Here is a 23,712-nt window from a genome sequence, read left to right as displayed (position 1 = left end):
TGTTCTGCTATCATGAATAAAATGGCTTCACAATGTGATGTTTCTTTTTCTCATAAAGATTGTACTTCACTTTACCATGAGTTTTTTGTATCCAAGAGTTATAGACTCTCATTTGTACTGTCTACAAATAAATCTGCTCCTCATTTTTCTTTTATACACTATGATATGTGGGGACCTTTTATTGAATCTAATGCATCTTATAAGTACTATGTTTTCTTTGTTGATGATTTCAATTACTTCACCTGGTTATATCCTTTGTCCTATAAGAGTGAGGTTTACTCTAAGTTCTTAAAGTTTAAACTGACCTTCAAATTTCCACCTCTTAAGATACTGAGAACAGATGGTGGTGGAGAATATACCAATGGATAGTTTTAAAATTTTATGAGAACTTCTGTTATTGTTCATCAATTGAGTTGTCCTTATACTCCAACACGAAATGGAGTGGCTGAAAGGAAGCATAGGCACTTGATTGAAACAGTTATTGCACTACTTGATCAATCTTCAATGCCTCTAAAGTTTTGGTTTGAAACTCTTACCACTGCTACTTATTTGATCAACAGAATGCCTAGTCCGAAGTTGGACAATCTCTGTCCTTTTGAAATTTTGTTTCATACAGTCCCTGATTATGCCTTTAATAGAGTATTTGGTTGTAAGTGCTATCCTTGGCTTGGGCCTTATACCACTCACAAGCTGTAGCCTCGGTCTCAGGAGTGTGTCTTTATTGGTTATCATCCCAGCTATAAAGATTACAGATGCCTAAGTTTTGCTACTTGTACTGTCTACATTTCAAGGCATGTTGTTTTTAATGAGTCTTCTTTTCCATTTACTTCTTGCAACTCTTTCTTGCCTCCTCTTCTTTACAAGCTGGTAGGTCTTTCTTCTGGGGTTCTCTATCCATTTCTGTTTCTTCTTCTCTTCCTTCCCATGCATCCAGTACTACTTCTTATGACTTACCTTTTTCTCCTATTTCATCTCCTTCTCCACTTACCTCTAGTTCTCAATCTCTTACTAACTTTGTAGCTCACTCTAGTCCTGGTTTCATCTCTTCTCCTGTACCTTTTTCTTCACCAGCTATCAATCTTTCTATTCCTATTCTTCCTCCTCCTTTGTCTCTTAACTCTCATCCTATGGTTACCTGAGCCAAAGTTGTCCAGATGTGTCTTTCCGCTTCCCTTCTCACTTTTGAACCCAAGTCCTACAAGGATGCTTTTCAATGTTCTCGTTGGTATAACTCTATGCTTGAGGAATTTCAGGCTCTTCAATCTCAACGCACTTGGACTCTTGTTCCTTCTTCTACTCATTAAAATGTTATGGGTTGCAAATGGAATTTTCGCATTAAAAAGAATTCATATGATTCTATTGCCAAATACAGGTCTAGACTTGTAGCCAAAGGCTATGTTCAAGAGACAGGTGTGGACTTTCTTGACACTTTTAGTCCAGTGGCCAAGCAACTAACCATATAAGTGTTTTTGTGTATTTCTCTTCATTATAATTGGCACATTCAACAATTAGATGTTTTAAATGCATTTCTAAATGGCAAACTTGAATTCAGATGGTTTTATTGCCAGATATAGGTCTAGACTTATAGCTAAAGGCTATCTTCAAGAGACAGGTGTGGACTTTCTTGACACTTTTAGTCCAGTGGCCAAGCAACTAACCATATGAGTGTTTTTGTGTATTGCTCTTCATTATAATTAGCACATTCAACAATTGGATGTTTCAAATGCATTTCTAAATGGCAAACTTGAAGAAGATGTTTACATGGCTCAACCTCCTGGCTTTGAAAGTACTACCTTTCTTACTTATGTTTGCAAGCTAAACAAGGCTCTCTATGATTTAAAACAAGCCCCAACAACTTGGTTCTCTACTTTCTCTAATTTCTTGATCAAGCTTGGTTTTGTTAATAGCCATTGTGACAATTCTCTTTTTGTTCAAGCTACTTCCACCACTCTTACCTATCTTTTAGTATATGTGGATGACATTCTTGTGAGTGGAAATTCCTCTTCTCATATCCAAGCTTTGATCTCTCAACTGCATTCAGTCTATTCTCTCAGAGAGTTAGGTCATCTTTCATATTTTTTGGGTATCTCTGTTTCTTCCACTTTTACAGGGTACTTCTTGTCCCAATCTCATTATGATTCTTCCCTTCTTCACAAAGCTGGTATGCTTGAGTGTAAACCAACTTGCTCTCCTATGTCTATCAAATCGTCTTCTTTTTCTTCCTTTGAGGATCGAAGTCTTGTTGGGGATCTTTCGTATTTGATAATTACTCGACTAAACTTAGCTTTTGCAATCAATCAAGCTTGCCAACATATGCAGTGTCCCTCTCAGTCTCACTTTACTATGGTTAAAAGACTGTTGCGTTTTGTTGAAGGGACTAGTAACAATGGTTTGTCATTTTCTCCTAGCACTTTTGATCTCCATGCTTTTTCGAATGCTGATTAGGCTGGTGATCCTTGTGATAGGCGCTCTACTTCGGGTTTTTGCATTTTTCTGGGTTCTAATTTGGTCTCTTGGTCTGCCAAGAAGCAATCTATTAATGCTCGATCTTCTACTAAAGCTGAGTATAGGTCTATGGCTCATGTTAGTTCAAAGGTTGCTTGGCTTCAAATGCTTCTTGCTGACATGCACATTGTCTCTTCCTCTGTTCCAGTTTTATGGTGTGATGTCTGCATTATCCCTAGCTTCTAATCCTGCTTTCCATGCAAGGACCAAGCATATCGAAATCGATTATCATTTTGTTAGGGAGAAGGTTTCTGCTAAACAATTGCTTATTCGGCATATTGCCTCTTCAGATCAAATAGCCGATGTTTTTACCAAATCTTTATTTGTTTCTCGCTTTCTTTTTCTTCAATCCAAGCTTTTAGTTGGTCACCCATCTTTTAGCTTGAGAGGGACTGATAAGGATAATGGTTCACCAGTATGCAAAGCTATAAGTATAGATGTCTAAGTCAATGAAAGTCAAGATAGTAAGGACAAAGTAGTTGTAGCTACAGCTGCAGCCAAACCTACAAATCCATCTCAGAAGTCATCTCAGACTACTAAAGCTACAAGTATGAATGGGTGTCTAAGGCTTCATCACAAGATTATAGAATAACTGTATATATAAATTTCATCTTCTATCTAAATTTCATATTGTTAGACATTCATCTTGTATATATGCATTCGATGGTTTTGTAAAACATAGTGTGCATGATTCATTTTTCAATTGAATAATATCTTTTATAGTATGTCTTTAAATTTCATCAAGACATTCAAAATTTTAACTTTTTTTAGACTATTCAAATCACACACAAACAAATAAATAAAATAAAATTCTAATCTATTGATATTATTTTTTAAAAAATAAAATGTAAATGCAAAAATTTACGTAAATATATTTTATTTTTATCACTTGTTGGGAATTATAAAATTACACAATTTTATCAAAGAGGTACTTTGCATAGCCTGAGGAAGCAAAACACTTCAAAACATATTATGTGTTCACATCACAAAGCATGTATTGAAGGGTTATGGGTTGTGTTCGGTGTTCAAGAAAATGGGCTTGGGTGGCTGTTTAGGAAGATGGGTTAGATAGTTCAGCGTTAATTCCCCAATAAGTCATAAATCATGCCTAAGAATGTTCAAAAAGACATGGGGACAAAGATATGAACATAGATGACTTGTCAAAAAGTGCTAAAATAGGGGTCATTGCTCAAGCCAACACTTCGTCGCTTGAGCAAATGCCAAACAAACAATAAGTTTGCTCCAGTCACCTTTTGTTCGCTTGAGCGGTATGCCAAAATTTTGGGTTTCAAAATTGAAAGGTTGAGCTCCCAAACACTAGTTCAAAGCTTTGGGTCATGCATGGCTTGTTTAAAAATATGAAAACACTTTAGAAATCTCAAATACATGACCCTTTAAAAACCATTTGCTAAAAATCTTCTTAATTCAACCAAAATTGAACTCAAAGCTCATGCATGCAAAATTTTCAAACTCTTTTCTTTTGTTCTTCAAATCAAGCAATGAAAACCACAAGCTCATGAATTTCGGAAACAATAAACATGATAAAAGCTCACATGCATGTTGGAACTTTAAAACTCAAACAAAAAATGATGAAATCAATGATGTATGTGCAAATTAACTTCCAATTTCAACATGGATGATAGAATTCAAACTCAAAATGGTAAGACATCACATATTCGTGCATGCATGTGTAGCTACTTCAAATTTCATCATCTTCTTAACACACTCTTACAAAACACATGCAAATGATCCTAATTACTCCATAATCTCAACTCTAAAATGGTTTATCTTCAAGAATTAAGGTTACAAATCTTTCCTAGAGCCTTCAATTATACTTAATCTTACATAATCTTGATCAACTCTAGCTAAATCTTCAAGTTCTTCTTCAAATTCTCACAAGACTTGAGCTTTCTCTCTCTAGAATGAGAGCTTACTCTCTCTCTAAAATGAATTCTTGGCACAAATGAACTCAAATGATCCAAGAATGAGCTCAAAGCTCTCATAAAACATATATATATATATATATACATGTAGATTAGCTTAATTACTAATTAGATTATCAGTCTAATTAATCATGGTTAAGGCTAATTAAACAAAGCTTAATTTACCAAACTGAATCAATTTTTAATCAAACTTCTCAAATGGTTCTAAAAATTCCAATTAGTCTATTCGATTTGTCAATTTTGGTTTATGAAATCATTTAAGTCTTCAATTTCAAACTCTGAACAGAAATCACAACAGATAGTTTTCAAATCAGACAGATATACACAAATTATTTAGAAAGCACATATCCCAACTTAAAATTCGCACACAATTAAATAAATGTAATTATGATATGCATGTTGAGGTTGTCAAATTATCATTCAAACAGTTGAATTTAGAGGCAAATTCATGCACCCTCACCTCATCTACACCCACTCCACACAACTTTTTTATGGAAATTTATTCTTAAACTAGAGAATATTTCAAAGCATCTCAAGACTCTTTTAATAGCTACCACTTCAGACCACTCTACATCACAAAAGATAATAGTTTTGTCTGCAAACTGAAGGTGAGATACATTGAACCTTCCACCCCTTTTATAATTCCCAACTCTTTTGCTCTCATAGGTAAAATGTTAAGCCATTTAGCTACAACATTAAATAGAAAGGGTGAAAGTGGATCACCTTGCCTAAGCCCTCTTTTAGGACCAAACTCTTCAGATGGAGATCCATTCACAAGCACAAACACTCTTGCTGAAGAAATGCGCTCATTCATCCACCCAATCCATCTTAAACCAAATCCCAAATTATCTACCATTTGTAGCAAGAAGTTCATAGGCTTTTTCAAAATCCAAGTTAAGGATTATACCCTTCTTCTTAGACGTTTCCCACTAATTGACAACCTCATTAGCAATAAGTACTCCATCCATGATGTTTCTCACTCCCAAAAAAGCCGATTGTACATTGTCAATAACAGCAAGCCGCACTTGTTTAAATCTATTTGCCAGTACCTTAGATAGGACTTTATACACCAAATTGATCAAGATAATTGGCCTGTAATTCCCAATCGAAGATGGGAAATCCTTCTTGGGAATCCAAGTGACAAAAAAACAATTCACACCATACCCCAATCTACTATTTCTATGGAATTACTTCATAAAATTCATTATGTCCTTTTTCATGACTTTCCAACTCTTTTAAAAATAGTTCATGTTGAATCCATCTGGGCCTAGAACCTAATTTCCATTGCACTCCCTAATTTCTTCCCATACTTCTGCCTCCATGAACTCTTTTTCTAGTAATTCCTTGGCTTGGATTTGATCCACCCTCTTAAATGGCCCTCCAATGCCAGGCCTAAAGCTCCACTTTTAATCAAAATAAGATTTGAAATAATTACATGCTGCTTGCTAAACCTCAGCTAGTTCCTTCACTGAACTCTCCCTAATCCTCATTGAATTCATCATATTCCTTCTCTACCTCATGGTTGCCATTACATGGAGGAATATTGTATTCTTGTCTCTTTTTAGTGTCCAGTCCATCCTTGACTTCTGTAACCACAACCACTTCTTTATCTTTCTGAGTTTTCAAACCAAACTAATCATCTCCTTTCGAGATACAACTTCAACTTCATTGAGGTTTCTATACTCAGCTAGTAGATTAAGGGCATGCATCTCTATTTCAACCTCTTTAATCTTAACATCAACATTCCTAAACACCTCAGTGTTCCATTTTTTCAAGGCCTGTTTCAATACTCTCAGTTTGGTCATGATAATGAACCCAGCCCACCTATAATGTACTTTCAGCCACCTATGTACTTTTCCACACCCTTCTAGTTTCCTTATGGAACATAGGGTAGAGTACCCAAGCATTAATGAACCTGAATGGTTTAGGGCCCCATTCTCTATCATCCTCCATTAATAAAATGGGGCAGTGATCTGATACTACTCTAGGTAATCCCCAAACCTTTAGCTTGAACCATTCTAACCATTTTGGATTCACCAAAATCTATTAATTCTACTCTAATTTTGGGAATTACCCCATGTGTACTGCCTAGCCAGCATTAGGACATCCATAAACTCATGATTATTGATGAAATTACTAAAATTAGACATTTCTCTTTCCCTTTTTATGTAGCCTTTTCTTTCAACTACTATTGATACTTCATTAAAATCCCTTCCTAGGTACCAAGGTTTAGGGAAAACTATCTCATTTTAACCAACACCTCCCATAAATGCCTTCTATTAACCTCCTCATTCGGAGCATACACATTCCCAATAACACGATCAATACCAGAGTAAATCACAGTAGCACAAATCTCGTTGAGCAGCAATATTCTTTAAAAGCGAACACCTCTGGCTTCCAGATTCATAATAAATCCCTTGCACTGCCCTCATCATCCAAAGACATGTAGTCCAATTCGGCCATAAAGATCTCACAAAATTCTTATCAATTTCTGATTGTTTTTGTTTTTTTTTTTTGTTTTTTTTCGTTTCTTGTAATAGAACCATATCCACTCTTTTTTCCTCTAATAAATCCTTCACCCTTCTTATTTTCTCCACCTTTCCAAGCCATCTCACATTCCATGACAGAATCTTCATTAACACAACAAAGTTCGCCTGAAAGCCCCTTTTGATGGTAGGCTAAGCCCCGCCTCCTTTATCCACCACTGCACATCATGCCTCATCATCCTCCTCCATTTGAGCAATCTTCTCCGATAACTCAACTTTGTACCCATCAAATTTCAACCGCAAAGCTTTTCCAATTTGTATTGTATTTTGGGCTTTCTATAAAATGTTCTTTTGCCTTCCCGAATTGTTGTTTAGTAATAATGACACTTAGATTGCAGATACAGCTCCACAAAATAGGGCTCCTCTTTGGAATCCACGTCTAAACAGTACCAATTTTCTCCATTTTTTTCTTCTATATCTTGACTTCATATCCCTTCTCTTTAGCTCGCAATCTCTTCTCTCTCCTATTAGAACCCTTTTGCTATGATTTTGTTGAGTTTCAACCTCAAACAATAAAGCCATGAGATGCTTACCATTGTTCCCAAGAATAGGCCCAGAACTCAGCCTAGAACTCAACTTAATTTCTAGTACCCTCCTCAGCAAATGTGCCGATCCTCAAATCATTTTGCCAACTTGTGTGTATATCAAGCCCAAGACCCAACCCATCAAACCAGCCATTACCCAAGACCACCTCCAAATTAATATTAGGCCTTCTCATATCATTTTCATTGAGGCTTCTCATGAGCCCAACAGATCCTAGACCTTCATCTCTTCATCTTCCCAACTCCTCCTCTCACACTGGCCATATCTTCCAAGCATGCCTCCCTTGAGACCTGGGCTAACAATCAATGTTGCCGTCTCTGTATCTTGAACTTCCAAAGGTGTAACCGTTTCATTCACCAATGATACTAATGAATAGTTACAGGCATGCGCCTCCAGAGTCTTTTTGTTTCCCACCTCGCACTTTATCTTCATTGCCATGTCATTTGGAATATCCACGCCAACCTTTGTGCATGCTACGTCCTCATCTTCTTTCTTGTTCCCCTAGCATTGCTCAAAGCTTTGATTAGCACCAGTAAAATTCCCCACTAGATCCTTTCCACTTAGTCATTCTTTGCAAATGCAATGTACCTCCTGAAATCCATCTTCATGGTTGTTATCCTCAACTACCCTAATAGGGCAAATGCTGCCCTTGCATTCCAATATTACCATTTTGTCAACTCCCACCAGTTGGGATGTGCATATTCTGAGTCTTCCACATTTTAGGAGTCCATGTGTGAGATATCCTCATCAAGCTCAACTTTTTCCCCCTCACAGCTCCCCTACCCTGTGAAAGTTTATGCTATTCCACATATTAGGAGGAAAATAGAGCTAATTCTGTTTGATTTGATTTTCAAAAAATTATTTTAAACGAATTTTCACTACAACATATGAGAGTCTTAGAGACCAAATGTTTTTATCTCTGAAAGTAAAATTTTGTTGCAAAAGGCATTTAAGGACCAATTTCTACCATCATGTGGATAGTCTTTAAATGGTCGTCCTGAAAAGTCAAAAACAAAGTTTTTAGTGACAAAATTTTGAAAATGTCACTAATAAATAGACTTTTAGGGACAAAATAATTTGGTCTCAAAATGGTTTATTTTTTTAGACAAAAAATTTGGTCCCAAAAAGATAATAATTCATCACTAATGTCTAATTTTTGTTGGTAAAAATATAATAACGACACTTTTTGTAACAAAAATATTTGGTCCCTAAAAAATAATTTTGTCTCTTAATTTTGGTCTCTAAAACCTTAATTTTTTTGTAGCGTTTCGTTTGTTTCAAGTGAATATTTTTTCATATTTTAGTCATTTTTTTCGTTACTTTTTAGATATATCAAGACTAGACAAACAAAAATCCACCTAAAATAGTTTTTAAAAAAGCAAGCCAAGTTCTTTTGGTTGTGTTTTTTAATTTAAGTGTTATATTGTGATTTTAGTGCGTAGTTTAACTTCTTCTTCTTTTTTTATTGGCAAAGAAGGAAATTTTATTTCTGTTTGATTTGTTTTTTCAAAAAATTATTTTAAACAAATTTTCGTTTGTTTCAATTGAATATGTTTTTTTATATTTTATTTTAGTCATTTTTATTTTTAGTTTTTAGATACATCAAGATTAGACAAACAAAAATTCACCTGAAACTAGTTTCTGAAAAAACAAGCCAAGATATTTCTTTTGGTTGTGCTTTTTAATTTAAGTGTTATACTGTGCTTTTAGTGCATATTTAAGATTTTTATTTAAATTATTTATTTATTTATTTATTTATTTTCTATCGGCAAAGAATGAAACTTTATTCCACAAATCAAAGAAGATACAAAGGAAAAACTTTGAGAACCAAAACTGCAATCATTACCTAAACATTGCATCTCAAATATGTTGCCACCAAATGCAAAGCCAATTATGTTAAACCCAAAGCAAAACAAAATATTGAAGACAACCAAAGTTATGGATCAAATTAACTCAATTGCGTACGTACATATTGTCACGTAAAGTAATGGTGGATAGTGTAATTTCAAAATTGGAAATTCTTATAAGATACGTTATCAATAAATCCTAATAGTTAGATTTAATTTTTATTAATCAAAAGTTAGTCTAAATAAATTATCATTAAAAATAATTTTCTGTGACGATTTTTTGCATATGTCCACTGCTGGAAAATTTATTTTTAAACGCCACTATATGTACTAAAAACGTCGCTAATTCGTTTTGTGGCGTTTACTACCAAACGTCGACAACGCGGTCATTGCTATAACTTTATGGCGTTTGAAAAACGTCGCTATATTAGTATTGGCGGCATTTTTAAAAACGACGCCAAATGTCCTACCCTACCGGTACTATGATGTCACTATGTCCTACCCTACCGGTACTATGATGTCACTATATGTTTAGCGACGTTTTTCAAACGCTGTCACATCTTTTTTTTAAAATCTAAAAGGTTTAGGTGGCGTTTTAAAAAATGCCGTGATATCTTTTTTTTTTTTTTTTTGAAATTGTGCTAATTTTATGTGAATGAATTAAAAAAATACCTATAATGAAATTAAATAGCACGAAAAATGATTTTGGCTTCATTTTTGTCAACAATTTGCGCCAGCATCGCGATGGAACTCATTTGGGCAAAGTTCAAGGCCCCTATTGACTTTCACAGAAGCAACCAAATGAGGTAAGAGGCATTATCTCAACCCTCCACCATAGCTATCATAGGAATCCTCAAGTTCTAATACAAATAAAATTCAAAATTTATACTTTGAAATAATAATTACCAACAAAAAAAAAAAAAAAAAAACTTCAAAGTAAAGTTTTTACAAAATGTTTTCCCAAACAAATGTTCGTACATCAAGCTCCAAATCTTCCCACAACTATCAATCTTTTTCATAATACAAACATATGTTATCAAGGATATCAAAAAGGAAAGAAGCAACCTCCATATATTACATGCCATAATATCCAAAAGCTGAATGGTCTAAGCATTCATCTCCGTATTCCATCATACAATCCATTCTATCCAAGAAAGATGCTCAAATGACATGTTTTCATCAAAAACATAATCCATGTTAAAGTCAACTAAACAAAAAATAAATAAATAAAATGTCCAAAAACAAATGCATCTCCTTATGTGGTCTAGTCTAGGCCTCAATTTCCTCTCTCTAAGCTGTAGGTGTGAGGAAAATGTGCCCAGTAGAATAATTCTAGCAAAAGTAAACATCAGTATGGGGACATGTCTAAGTGTACAAGATATGGGAAAAACATATTGGCCTTGTTTGGTTTGCTTTTGAGAGAGTAATTTTGGAGCAAAATTTTCAAAATTTTGTGTGATTTAGTGATTTTGGAAAACAAATTCCAAAATCACTTTCTCTCTCCTACACATCAATCAATCACTTTTTCTCTTTCCTCTCTCATTTTCAATCACTTTTTCTTTCACACACATTTACTTAACTACAACAAAATATCAAATCATCTCAAACTCCCATACTCCAAAATTATTTCCAAAATATACAACTAAACAAACCAAAAAAAATTTCTAAACTCTCCCCAAATTTTTTTTTTTTTTGAAAATTTATCTCCCAAAACCAAACCAAAACACACCTATTAAATCTTTATTTCTCACCATGTATGTCAAAATTCCATTTTAATACCATCATAAGCATTTCCTTGCCATTTCATTACACCAGTGATCCCACCCAGTTCCAATATATCATTTCAAGTTCCAATTTCCATATCCAACTCACACATTTACACACACACACATACTCATACCCACACACACCAGAGACAGATACTCTACAGTCTTATTTTCTCTCCTATCATACAGGCTTCATGATAGCTAAAAAAAAAAGAAGAATAAAGGTCAATCCATTTCCCAAAACCCTTTTAACTATTATGCAAATTTTCATGTGGGCTCATTATTGATGTTTATCAAAGGATGACCAAGAATCCAATAACTGTTGTTTTGTGCTAATTTTTCAAATTTGGCATCTCCAATTGACAAAGAGTTGATCTGATGTTGTAATTCTCTCCTAGTGACTAAATAACACTAAATTGGAGTATGATAGTAATTATTCTACTGTTCTCTCTCCTCTAGCTGTTACTTTTAAGGTATATTTAGCAACTACATTTTCAGTAATTATAATGGAGTTATAAATTTTTTGTGATTTTAAGGATGTCCAACAGTATACAATATCAATTCTACTCTGAGCAGTTAGGAAGTTGCACAGTTATGTCCAAAAGTTTACAATGAATAGAAATGATTGACTAGAAATAAAAGTAAAGTAGTCAGGATAGAACTAATAGAGTACCAGAAAAATGGACTGCCGAAAAAATAAAGACAAAAATTGCATGAAAATAATTGATAAGAAATAAAACTAAAGCAAGGATGGAACTCTTAACATAATGCTGGAAACAAACTTACATAGAATTCTTGCTGAAGGAAACATGTATAAAAGCCCAAATTGGATGTGATACCGCATCTTTGAGATGAGCGATATTGATTGATAAAGATAAGTTTAGTATCTTTCTTTGATAAAAGCATACTCCTTCTAGGCAAGTGAATACCTAATAAGCAGGAAGAATTAAAGATAATAAGTCAAATTTGAACAAGAATCCCCGGAAGGTACCTGAACAACTATAGAAACAAGATAAAGAAAAGGAAAATGGAAAAATAAAAAAAAGGCTACAAACTAAATCCAAGTGTTATCTTCTTTGGGAGATTTTGATGCAATATGCATATCAAGCATTTTCTCCACCTATCAGCTTTCTGTTTCAAATGTCTGTCACAGAGGTGCAATCTGCAATCTTACTAGCTCAAACTTCATTTATATATTTAACATATTGATTCCATAAGGAACATGTGACATGATAACATTATTTTGATATAATAAGAAGAGCAAGATAGACCAAAATGAATCCAGTTTACATGGCTAAAGAAAAAAAAAAAATTTGTGGGATAAAAAGAAATCTTTGACACCAAATGAAAATCAATTAAGAAAAGAATCAAACAAAATTTCTTCACAACACTACAACAAAATGCACATTCGGCAACTAAAATTGGGGACTAAAAAAAATTTAGTCGCCAAAAGTTATAGAAATGGCGACAAAAAATTTTTTTAGTCAGCAAAAATAAAATATTTAGCTACTATTTTTTTTTAGTCGGGGTATATTCATTATTGGCGACTAAAAAAAATTTAGTCGCTAAAAATACCAGAATTGGCGACAAAAAAAAAAACTTGGTCGCTGTATATTGACTTTTGGCTACTAAAATATTTAGTTGCCGAATGGGAAAGAAAAAAATTATTTTTTCTCTTTGGCGACTAAAAAAGATTACTTTCAGCGACAAAAAAAAATTAGTCGCCGTATATTGACTTTTGGCTACTAAAATATTTAGTCGCCGAATGGGAAATAAAAAAATTATTTTTTCTCTTTGGCGACTAAAAAAGATTACTTTCAGCGACAAAAAAAATTTAGTCGCCGTATATTGACTTTTGGCTACTAAAATATTTAGTCGCCGAATGGAAAATAAAAAAATTATTTTTTCTCTTTGGCGACTAAAGTTTTAGTCGCCAAAACTTACTTTCAGTGACAAAAAATTATTTTACTCGCCTTTAGCTGACAAAAAGTATTTTTTTTTATTTTTTATCTTTGCTAACCTATCTTCAGCGACTAAAATTTAGTCGCCAGATCTGTTCAAAATTTTACTGAGAAAAATTTCATTTTGGCGCCTAAATTTTTGCCCAAATGTATTACTTCTTCACATGGTTCTTTCTCTATCTTGCTCTCCCTCTGTCTCTCTCTCACACAGAATCAATCACTCGTACTACCCTCTCGGCTCCCTTGAATCGATTGTGAACCCGGTTCAACCCACCTTGGCCACTGAGGACATGGAAGCCGAACGCTTCACATTAAACATTTCTAGGGTTAATGGGTAGGTGGCGATCGATACAGGAATCCGATACGAAGCGGCTGGGAATGGCGTACAGAGATTCGTTCTTGCTCTTTGTTGTATAGCATTGCATCTATAGGTACGAGATTGATCATTTCTCATCATAATTATTAATTTTTTCTTTCTTTTTTCTGAGTTTGTTTGTGTATTTTTGCGATTGATTGTCATACGAGTAATTGAATTTGGGGCTACAAAATTATTCAATTGAAGTCGAATGTGATTCCACTCCTTGTTCATGGGTTGGAGTCGAATGTGACTCCAATCATCACCACAACCACTTTGTAGTTTCTTTAAACCTCTCTGGTTTTCAAATATTGGGTCAATTAGAACCTGAGATAGCTGAATTGACCCAATTAAAGTCCATTGATTTCCGCAACAATGGTTTCACAGGCTCAATCCTTTCTGAATTAGGTAATTGTAGTCTCATTGAATACTTGGAACTCTCCCAAAACAGCTTCACTGGTGATATGCCAGAGAGCTTTGGGAATTTGCTGAATTTGAGATTCATAAACTTGTATTCTAATTTCATGAAAGGTTCAATCCCTAAATCTCTGTTTCGAATCCAACATTTGGATACTGTTTGGCTCGATATGAACGAACTTAACGATTCGATCCCATTGAATGTTGGCAACATGAGTGAGATTTCATCTCTTTGGCTATATGGTAATTAATTGTCCGGCACCATTCCTTCCTCCATAGGAAATTGTACCAAATTGGTAGAACTTTACTTGAATGATAATCAATTTGTTAGGGATTTACCGGAGAGTTTGAATAATCTTGAGGAGCTAATGTATCTTGATGTTCGTAATAACAGTCTAGAGGGTACTATTCAATTGGGTTTGGGTAGTTTCAAGCAAATGGACACTTTCGTCTTGTCTTTCAACTATTTTAGCAGTGGTATTCCACCAGGGTTGGGAAATTGTAGTAGCTTAACTCAACTTGTCGTTGTTCGTTGTGGTTTAACTGGTCCTATCCCACATTCTCTCGAACAATTAACCCAACTGACACTTATTTACCTCTGCGAAAACCGTTTATTGGGTAGAATACCACCTGAGCTTGGCAATTTGAAATCCCTGAATGATCTTCAGCTGTATGACAACCAACTTGAGGGGGAAATCTCGAGCGAATTAGGGTTGCTGAGTGAGTTGCAGAACCTTTTCTTGTTTACGAACCATTTGGATGGTGAGATTCCAATAAGTATTTGGAAGATTCAGAGCCTTGAGTTCCATTTGCTGATTAGCTAGATCGGTCTCCCTCTTTCTCTCTCTTTCTTCCTTCCTCTATTTCCCCATTTCTCACACTTGCCCTAGGGTTTTATATGATTTTTGTTGTTTAATTTTGTGTTGAATTTGAGTTAATGTTGTGTTGATTTCCCACACTTGGTATAGGGTTTGTGTTGATTTTTACACAGAAATCCCAAATTCAAGCTGGATTAAGCAAGAATTTGGGACATGATTGGGGTATTCTAATTCTAAACTATTTAGTAACACAGATTGGTTACCACATATTGAAGAAAATTTTGAGGAAGGTTGAAACACAAATTTATTGTGTTTATAAATCTCATTGTGTGGATTGGGAAATCTCATGTTGCATGTTTATAAATCCCATGTTTATAAAGCTCTCTCCCCATTTTACATGTTCAAGTTCTTGAAGAAGACAAGAAAAGGTGGATGGATGTCATTGGATGGACTTTTATTGTGCATAACAGGTAAGATTTAAAAACAATTGTACAAGGATATTCTATGCTTTCTTTCTAGTCCTTCAAGTGTATTTGTTCTTTCTAAGCATTGTTGCCACTTAGATGAAGCAACAACACACCAATGTAAATTTCATAGGTTTTGTGCTCGTCATCAGACTGGTCTTCATAAGGAACCAATTTGGATCGACACTCAAAATACTCATCTAATGTAAATTTCAAATCCCAAGAATATAAAATCTATGTGACACGTACTCCAGGCACAAAACATGAACATTTTCAGATGTTTTATGTTTCGTACATTCAATATTAATCTGAAGATTATCTTGAAAACTAAGGGCTAGTTTGGCATGTACTAAATAAGTCAAAAAGTCAAAAAGTCACTATCTTATTTAAGTCACATCATCTTATTTAAATCACATCACCTCTCTAACACATCACATCAAACCTAACCCAAACCCAACCCAAACCCACCAATAAGTCAAAAAGTGCACTTTTTTAGGACATCCCAAACCAACCTTAAATATTATTATTATTATTATTGTCTTTACAATTTATTTATTTTTTTCTGTCTTAACATTTTTGTATGCATCGAATTGATTGGATATATAAAATCATTGAAGTGTTTTGTGTAGGTGTTACGAGTTTCGACAAATACTATATTTGTGATTTCTTGTATGCCATGTAGCTTAGAAAGGTCTTTGGGCAACTTGCTAGGATGTTTCTTAAGTTTTTCCCTTGGCACTTTTTAATCTATGTTCTTTTGATTTGATGAATTATTTATAATAGCAAGACCTCATTTTAATCCATTCAAGAAGGATCATGGAGCTCCTTCATTGTTGCTGGCCCAGATGGTGTGTGTTCAGTTTCTATTTCTTATTCATTGCTGCTATTGATATTATTATTTGGAGTGGATTCATTTAATAGCCTATACTTTTGTTTCCATGCTTCAGGGGTTGCAGAGATTATGATTAAAGACATGCTGGTATATTAAGAGCAATTTCCTTCATTCCAAAATTGTTACTTTTTGTTTCATAATGATGACGAAAGAAAAGAGGATTTAATTGATGTCATATTCTGTTAATTTGATTATTGACCTACTACACACAGTAAGGGATTAAACTTGTTTCAATTGCTGCACCAAAAAATGTAGTTTCAAATGCCATATAGAATACTATTTTAAATCTCTCATTTTTCCATCGTATGGAAAGCTTTGATTTGATGGCATTATGTGTACACCTTTTTTTCAAATTTGTAGATTCCGCTAAGTGGACAACATTCCATATTGGGGAGGGCAGTGGTTGTGCATGCAAATCCTGATGACCTTGGGAGAGGTATGGTTCATTCTTTGCATCTTATGTCATATTGCAATGCCTAAACTTGAAAGCAAAAGCAATACTTCCAAAGTATGTATATTTACTTGAGAGATTAAATGTGTAGGTAAATGTGATACCAAGCACCTGTTATTATTGGGTCAAAGAGCTAAAGATATTTGAAGTGGATATTATTATTATTATTATTATTATTATTATTATTATTATTATTATTATTATTATTATTATTATTATTATTTATTTATTTATTTATTTATTTATTTATTTTTATTTTTTTGTGGTCTTATCATGGAAGGGGATTTCAATGGGACATCAAAATGCATCAAATTGGTTGTACTTGGGAAATTATAATCAGAGTGAAAGTGCAGATCTATCTAGTAGGTGGGCTATGTTGATAGAAACTTATACTTTAGCACAAGTAGAATTATATAAAAGGCACATAATAATTCAGTTTCTTGCCAATATTATTAATATTGTCCAAAGCTTGCTTCTACTTTGTTTTTTAAGTAGTTCTGTTCTTGATACACCCCTGGAATGATGCTAGTCTTGTGTGCTCTAGAAAGTGGGTTTAGAAAATGATCTTCTATATCATTTTCTTATTTTATTTTGCTTTATTTTACAGGGATTGAAGTCAAACCTGGCTCACCATACACTTGCCAACTTGATCCGGGAGTAAAGCTTCACATATCTCAGGTTTATTTTCCTTTGTCAAACTAATGCCTCATTCATGGATTCAACCATATATAGTCAACAAAACTCTGGTTTTAGATCCCAAATTTCTCAAGGTTTTATTTATATTTTAAAAAATTTATGTATATATATATATATATGTTACAATTTTATCTCTTGTTTTGTAAAAGACACCCAATTTTGATATAAAAACAAGACCTATAAAAAAAATATAAAAAAATCAATGTTTTACTATCTAAAAAAAACCCAATATTTTAAAACTTAGATGTTATAGTTAATAAAATAGATAATCAATTGAGTTAGCTCAATTGGCCTTTTTTGTGTACATTTTGACTAAGAGAGGTGGTATGGAAAGGATGGATCATTTATGGATCCTTGGTTTGAGTTTGATGGACTATATACTCATAAGCAGTTGATGGGATGGTTATGTGAATTGTCTGTTTTAAAATTGAAGTATTATCCTTGCTGTGAGTGGGCAATTAACAATTAGCATAGTCATCTTGATAGCAATCTTTCCATGTATTTCCCCCCTTAAGTTGGCAATCAAACATGGAAACAATCTGATCCATTTTTTTTTATCACAAAATATTTCACATATAATATTTTAGGTTACAACAAATAGGGTGTTAAATCATATAATTAAAAACAATTTGTGTTTGATTCATATTAAAAATGATAATGACGTAACATTTTGTTTGGCTCATTCGATTCATAAGGCTAGGCTTTAACCTCAATAAACAGATAGATGATTGCTAGTTGTTGTTGTTGTTGGTTTTTTTTTTCCTCCTAGATGATTGCAAGAAGCAGGCTTACCCAGCTTTTCATTCTTTGGAACAGAGCTTTGTCATAATGTCCAATTGAGATTACTGTCCAAATTGAAATCCAGGATTCTCATTTTACAGATCTGATTTGATTTTCTAAAAAATGGAGATCCTGTGTGTTTGGATTTGCTTTGTTTTTCTTTGTTTGAAGTCCATGAGTGCAAATATGTTTGTTAATTTTGCATTGTTTCTTACTGTGAGGAGATTGAACACCATGAGCCCATATTGTTGCTTATATGTGCTAGTGTTAGACTGAGGCACCATGACAATAAATAAGTACTTTTGACTTTCAGTCATTGTTATCCATGTTTTCTCTTTGACAATAAATAAATAGATTCCATGTGTTTGGTTTTTTGCTTTTGTTCTATTTTGTTGAAATAGGTAAATATCTTCTATTTCATTCATGAGACTGACCAATGCTTATGAACAATTATATGCAAAGTGGCATGCTTTTCTATAGAGAAACATTTCTTCAATCATGCTGGGTCTAACAAATGCTTTGGGCATGCCAATGTTGAATTGTGCTAGTATGACATATAGCTTAAAGTAGTTTTGTTAATGAAGCTACTCAATTTTATTATTCTAACAACTTTATGCACGTCCTACCTATTAAATGAGATTTGCGAACTAAATGGCGTGGTCAATTGTGGTGCACAATATGAGCACATACATAAGGCTTCCTCCCAAGGTTTTTCCTTTATTCCATTTCTATATTGGCTGAGTTATTATTATGGTTAAGTTGCATTTGTTTTGTTGAACTTTAGCATGATTTAAACTTACCTGAAAAGGGGGTGAAAATGGGAAACAACCCCCAAACCACCGGACGGATGTCATGGCCACCTTCCCCGTGACAAATAGGACCTGTCACAATAGACGGAATATCATTAGCACACATAGTTTGGGAGTTAGAGCAAAAAATGCATTAAACTTAACCAAAAAATGTTAAAGGGGTGAAAATGCGAATCAGCCCCAGAACCAGCATATGGATGTCACAGCCACCTTCCTTGTGATGAATAAGGCCTGTGACAATAGACGGAATGTAATTAGCACACGTAGTTTGGGAGTTAGAGCCGAAAATGCATTAAACTTAACTGAAAAAGGGTGTTAAGGGGGCAAAAATACGAATCAGCCCCCAAACGACTGTACAAATGTCACAGCCACCTTGCCATCACAAATAGGACTTGTGACAACAGACGGAATGTAATTAGCATATGTAGTTTGGGAGTTAGAGCCGAAAATGCCTTAAACTTAGTCGAAAAAGAGCGTTTTGGAGGCAAAAATTCATAACAGCCCCTGAACCACCGTGTGACTCACACGGACAGTTTCCCCATGACAAATAGGACTTGTGAGAACTGACGGAACGTAATTCGGACCCGTAGGTTGGGAGTTAGAGCCGAATGCGCCCTAAACTTAATCAAAAAAGGGCGTTTCGGGACGAAAATTCAAAACAACCCCCGAACTACTGTGTGGCTCACAAGGATAGCTTCGCCCTGACAAATAAGACTTGTGAGAACTGACAGAATGTAATTCAGACCCGTAGGTAGAGAGTTAGAGTCAAATACATTTAAAACTTAGTCGAAAAAGGACGTTTCGGGGGCAAAAATTCAAAACAGCCCCCAAACCACTGTGTGGCTCACATAGATAGCTTCGCCATGACAAATAGGACTTGTGAGATTCGATGGAACGTAATTTGGACCCGTAGGTAGAGAGTTAGAGCTGAATATGTCCAAAACTTAGTCGAAAAAGAGCGTTTCGGGGGCCAAAATTCAAAACAACCCCCGAACCACCGTGTGGCTCACACAGATAGTTCTCCCATGATAAATAAAACTTGTGAGAACTGATGGAATGTAATTCGGACCCGTAGGTTGGGAGTTAGAGCTGAATACGCCCTAAACTTAGCCGAAAAAGGGCCTTTCGAGGGGCAAAAATTCAAAACAGCTCCCGAACCATCGTGTGACTCACACGGACAGTTTTCCCATGATAAATAGGACTTGTGAAAACTGACAGCATGTAATTCAGACCCGTAAGTAGGAAGTTAGAGCCGAATATGCCCTAAACTGAGTCGAAAAAGGGCGTGTCAGGGGAAAAAATTCAAAACAGCCACCGAACCACCGTGTGACTTACACGGACAGTTTTCCCATGACAAATAGGACTTGTGAGAACTGACGGCATGTAATTTGGACCTGTAGGTAGGAAGTTAGAGCCGAATACGCCCTAAACTTAGTCGAAAAAGAACATCTCAATGGCAAAAATTCATAACAACCCCCAAACTGCCGTGCAACTCACATGGACAGCTTCCCCATGAAAAATCAGACTTGTGAGAGCTGACGGAATGTAATTCGGACCCGTAAGTTGGGAGTTAGAGCTGAATACGCCATAAACTTAGTCGAAAAAGGGCGTTTCGGGGGCAAAAATTCAAAACAACCCCTGAACCACCTTGTGTCTCATATAGACAGTTCCCCCATGAAAAATAAGACTTGTGAGAACTGACGGAACCTAATTCAAACCCGTAGGTTGTGAGTTAGAGCCGAATACGCCCTAAACTTAGTCAAAAAAGAGCGAAAATTCAAAACAGCCCCTGAACGATCGTGTGGTTCGCATAGACAGCTTCCCCATGAAAAATAGGACTTATGAGAGCTGACGGAATGTAATGTGGACCCGTAAGTTGGGAGTTAGAGCTGAATACGCCATAAACTTAGCCGAAAAAGGGCGTTTCGGGGGCGAAAATTCAAAACAACCCCTGAACCACCTTGTGGCTCATACGGATAGTTTTCCCATGAAAAATAAGACTTGTGAGAACTGACAGAAGGTAATTCGGACCCGTAGGGTGGGAGTTGGAGCCGAATACGCCCTAAACTTATTCAAAAAAGAGCGTTTTAGGGGCGAAAATTTAAAATAACCCCCGAACGACCGTGTGGCTTGCACAGATAGCTTTGCCATGACAAATATGACTTGCGAGAACTGATGAAACGTAATTCGGACCCGTAGGTTGGGAGTTAGAGTTGAATACGCCCTAAACTTAGTCGAAAAAGGGCGTTTCGGGGGTGAAAATTCAAAACAGCCCCTGAACGATCATGTGGTTCGCACAGATAGCTTCACCATGACAAATAGGACTTGTGAGAACCGACGAAACATAACTCGGACTCGTAGGTTGGAAGTTAGAGCCGAATACACCCTAAACTTAGTCGGAAAAGGGCATTTCAGGGGCAAAAATTCAAAATAGCCCCCGAACCTGTGTGTGGCTCATACGGGCAGTTCCTCCATGACAAATAGGACTTGTGACAACTGATGGAACGTAATTCGGATCCATAGGTTGGGAGTTAGAGCTGAATACGCCCTAAACTTAGTTGAAAAAGGGCGTTTCAGGGGCGAAAATTCAAAATAGCCCCCGAACGACCGTGTGGCTTGCACAGATAGCTTCGCAATGACAAATACGACTTGTGAGGTTTGACGGAACGTAATTTGGACCCGTAGGTTGGGAGTTAGAGCCGAATACGCCCTAAACTTAGTCGAAAAAGGGCATTTCAGGGGCGAAAATTCAAAATAGCCCCTGAACCACTACGCGGCTCATACGGGCAGTTCCCCAATAACAAATAGGACTTGTGACAACTGACGGAACGTAATTCGGACCCGTAGGTTGGGAGTTAGAGCCGAATACGCCCTAAACTTAGTCGAAAAAGGGCGTTTCAGGACTGAAAATTCAAAATAGCCCCCAAACGACCATGTGGCTTGCACAGATAGCTTCGCCATGACAAATACGACTTGTGAGAACTGACGGAATGTAATTCGGACCTGTAGGTTGGGAGTTAGAGCCGAATACGCCATAAACTTAGTCTAAAAAGGGCGTTTCGGGGGGCGAAAATTCAAAATAGCCCCTGAACCACCGTGTGGCTCACACAGACAGTTCCTCCATGACAAATAGAACTTGTGACAATTGACGGAACGTAATTCAGACCCGTAGGTTAGGAGTTAGAGCTGAATACGCCCTAAACTTAATCGAAAAAGGACTTTCCGGGAGCGAAAATTCATAACAGCCCCCTATCCACCGTGTGGCTGACAGTTCCCCCATGACAAATAGGACTTCTAAAAACTGACGGAACGTAATTCGGACCCGTAGGTTGGGAGTTATAGCCAATACGCCCTAAACTTACTCGAAAAAGGGTTTTCTGGGGGCGAAAATTCATAACACTCCCCGAATAGGCCTTACACTTAGTTGAAAAACTTGCAACACTTACTTAAAAAGGCAGCAACTTTATTAAAATAACATCTACATATTCTAATAATTGTCTTTATATATTTATAGGACGAAGAAATTACATATTATATTGTTTGTGCAGTTGATTGGAATAAATATTGCATGATACATGTATATATATATACTTTCTTTTATTTCAAAGAAAACATTTCTCGATTGTTCTACCTTAAATGCATGTTAGAACATATTCCATATGGCTGACTGAATTGATATTTTCTAACCAATTCTAATGTTTCATTTTTTGTTTTTCTTTGTAGATGGCTTTGTTGCGTGGACTTGTGGATAATCCACATTAGTGTATGGAGAAGAATTTTCACTTTTGTCTAGAACTAATATAATACTTTTGTCGTCCTCAGCTTTTGTGTAGTTCATTATTACTTTTGTTGTGGTACATATATCACCTTTTGTTGTGGTACAGATTACGATGGTAATTTGTACCATGCCAAATGGTAGTCTCGCTTAGTAGTAAATATATATATATATATATATATTTTTTTTTTTTTTGTATACGAAGGGTTTTGATTTTTGTATGATATATTTTGTATGGAATTATTATTTTAGTTTGGACAATAGTTGATTTGTATAGACTTTGATATTTAATGTTATTTATTTTTGGTATATGGATGCAGATTGTGGAATGATTGATAGTATGTATCATTTTGTTTTTATATGTAATACAGGTTGCATTGTATATAGACAGGTTATGGAGAAATTATAATTTTGCGATAAAACATAATATCATGTTTTGGCGACTAAACAATTAGTAGCTAAAAAGAAATTGGGAAAAGACATTTGGCGACTAAAAGTTTTGTAGCAAAAAAAAAAAAGACATTTAGTGACTAAAAGTTTAGTAGCCCCAAAAAAAAAAAGACATTTAGTGACTAAAAGTTTAGTAGCCCAAAAAAAAAAAGACATTTAGTGACTAAAAGTTTAGTAGCCAAAAAAAAAAGAAGACATTTGGCGACTAAAACTTTAGTAGCCAAAAAGAAAATCAAACATTTGGTGACTAAAACTTTAGTAGCCAAAAGAAAATCAAACATTTGGTGACTAAAATATTGCGTAGTTAAAAACAAAAAACTAAATTATAAACACACTTTTGCTGACTAAAATTTTAGTATCCAAAAATGTAGAGCTTTAGGCGACCAAATATTTAGTAGCCAAAAGAGGAACTCTTTGCTGACTAAACATTTTGTAGCCATAGATGGGGACTTTCGGCGACTAAATTTTTAGTAGCTAAAAAGGAACTGTTTGCCGACTAAAATTTTAGTTGCTAAAAAGGTGGGACTTTAGGCGACTAAAAGTTTGGTACCTGAAAAGTGTCTAATTTATTTTAATGTCCAACCTTTTGGCGACTAAATATTTAGTCGGCAAATGAATACATTTGGCGACTCAAATTATTTTAGTCACCAATTAGCTTTCCCGACTACTCTTTGGCTACTAATTTTGCGACCAA

General features: G+C 35.2%; 1 long non-coding RNA gene across 1 annotated transcript; it reads left to right on the top strand.

Annotated features, from left to right (window-relative positions):
* The first annotated feature begins 13,239 nt into the window (after positions 1-13,239).
* Positions 13,240-22,873, top strand: LOC114285589 (uncharacterized). The gene is made up of 6 exons (XR_014366078.1): positions 13,240-13,542; positions 15,949-16,013; positions 16,113-16,144; positions 16,418-16,493; positions 17,116-17,186; positions 22,517-22,873. It is a non-coding gene; the product is annotated as an uncharacterized LOC114285589 (long non-coding RNA).
* The last annotated feature ends 839 nt before the right edge of the window (positions 22,874-23,712 follow it).

This window comes from Camellia sinensis, chromosome 4, assembly GCF_055761805.1.
Source record: "Camellia sinensis isolate YWXY chromosome 4, ASM5576180v1, whole genome shotgun sequence".
NCBI lineage: Eukaryota > Viridiplantae > Streptophyta > Magnoliopsida > Ericales > Theaceae > Camellia > Camellia sinensis.
The sequence above is the reverse complement of the archived record's forward strand: the minus strand, read 5'-3'. Positions and strand labels throughout refer to the sequence as shown.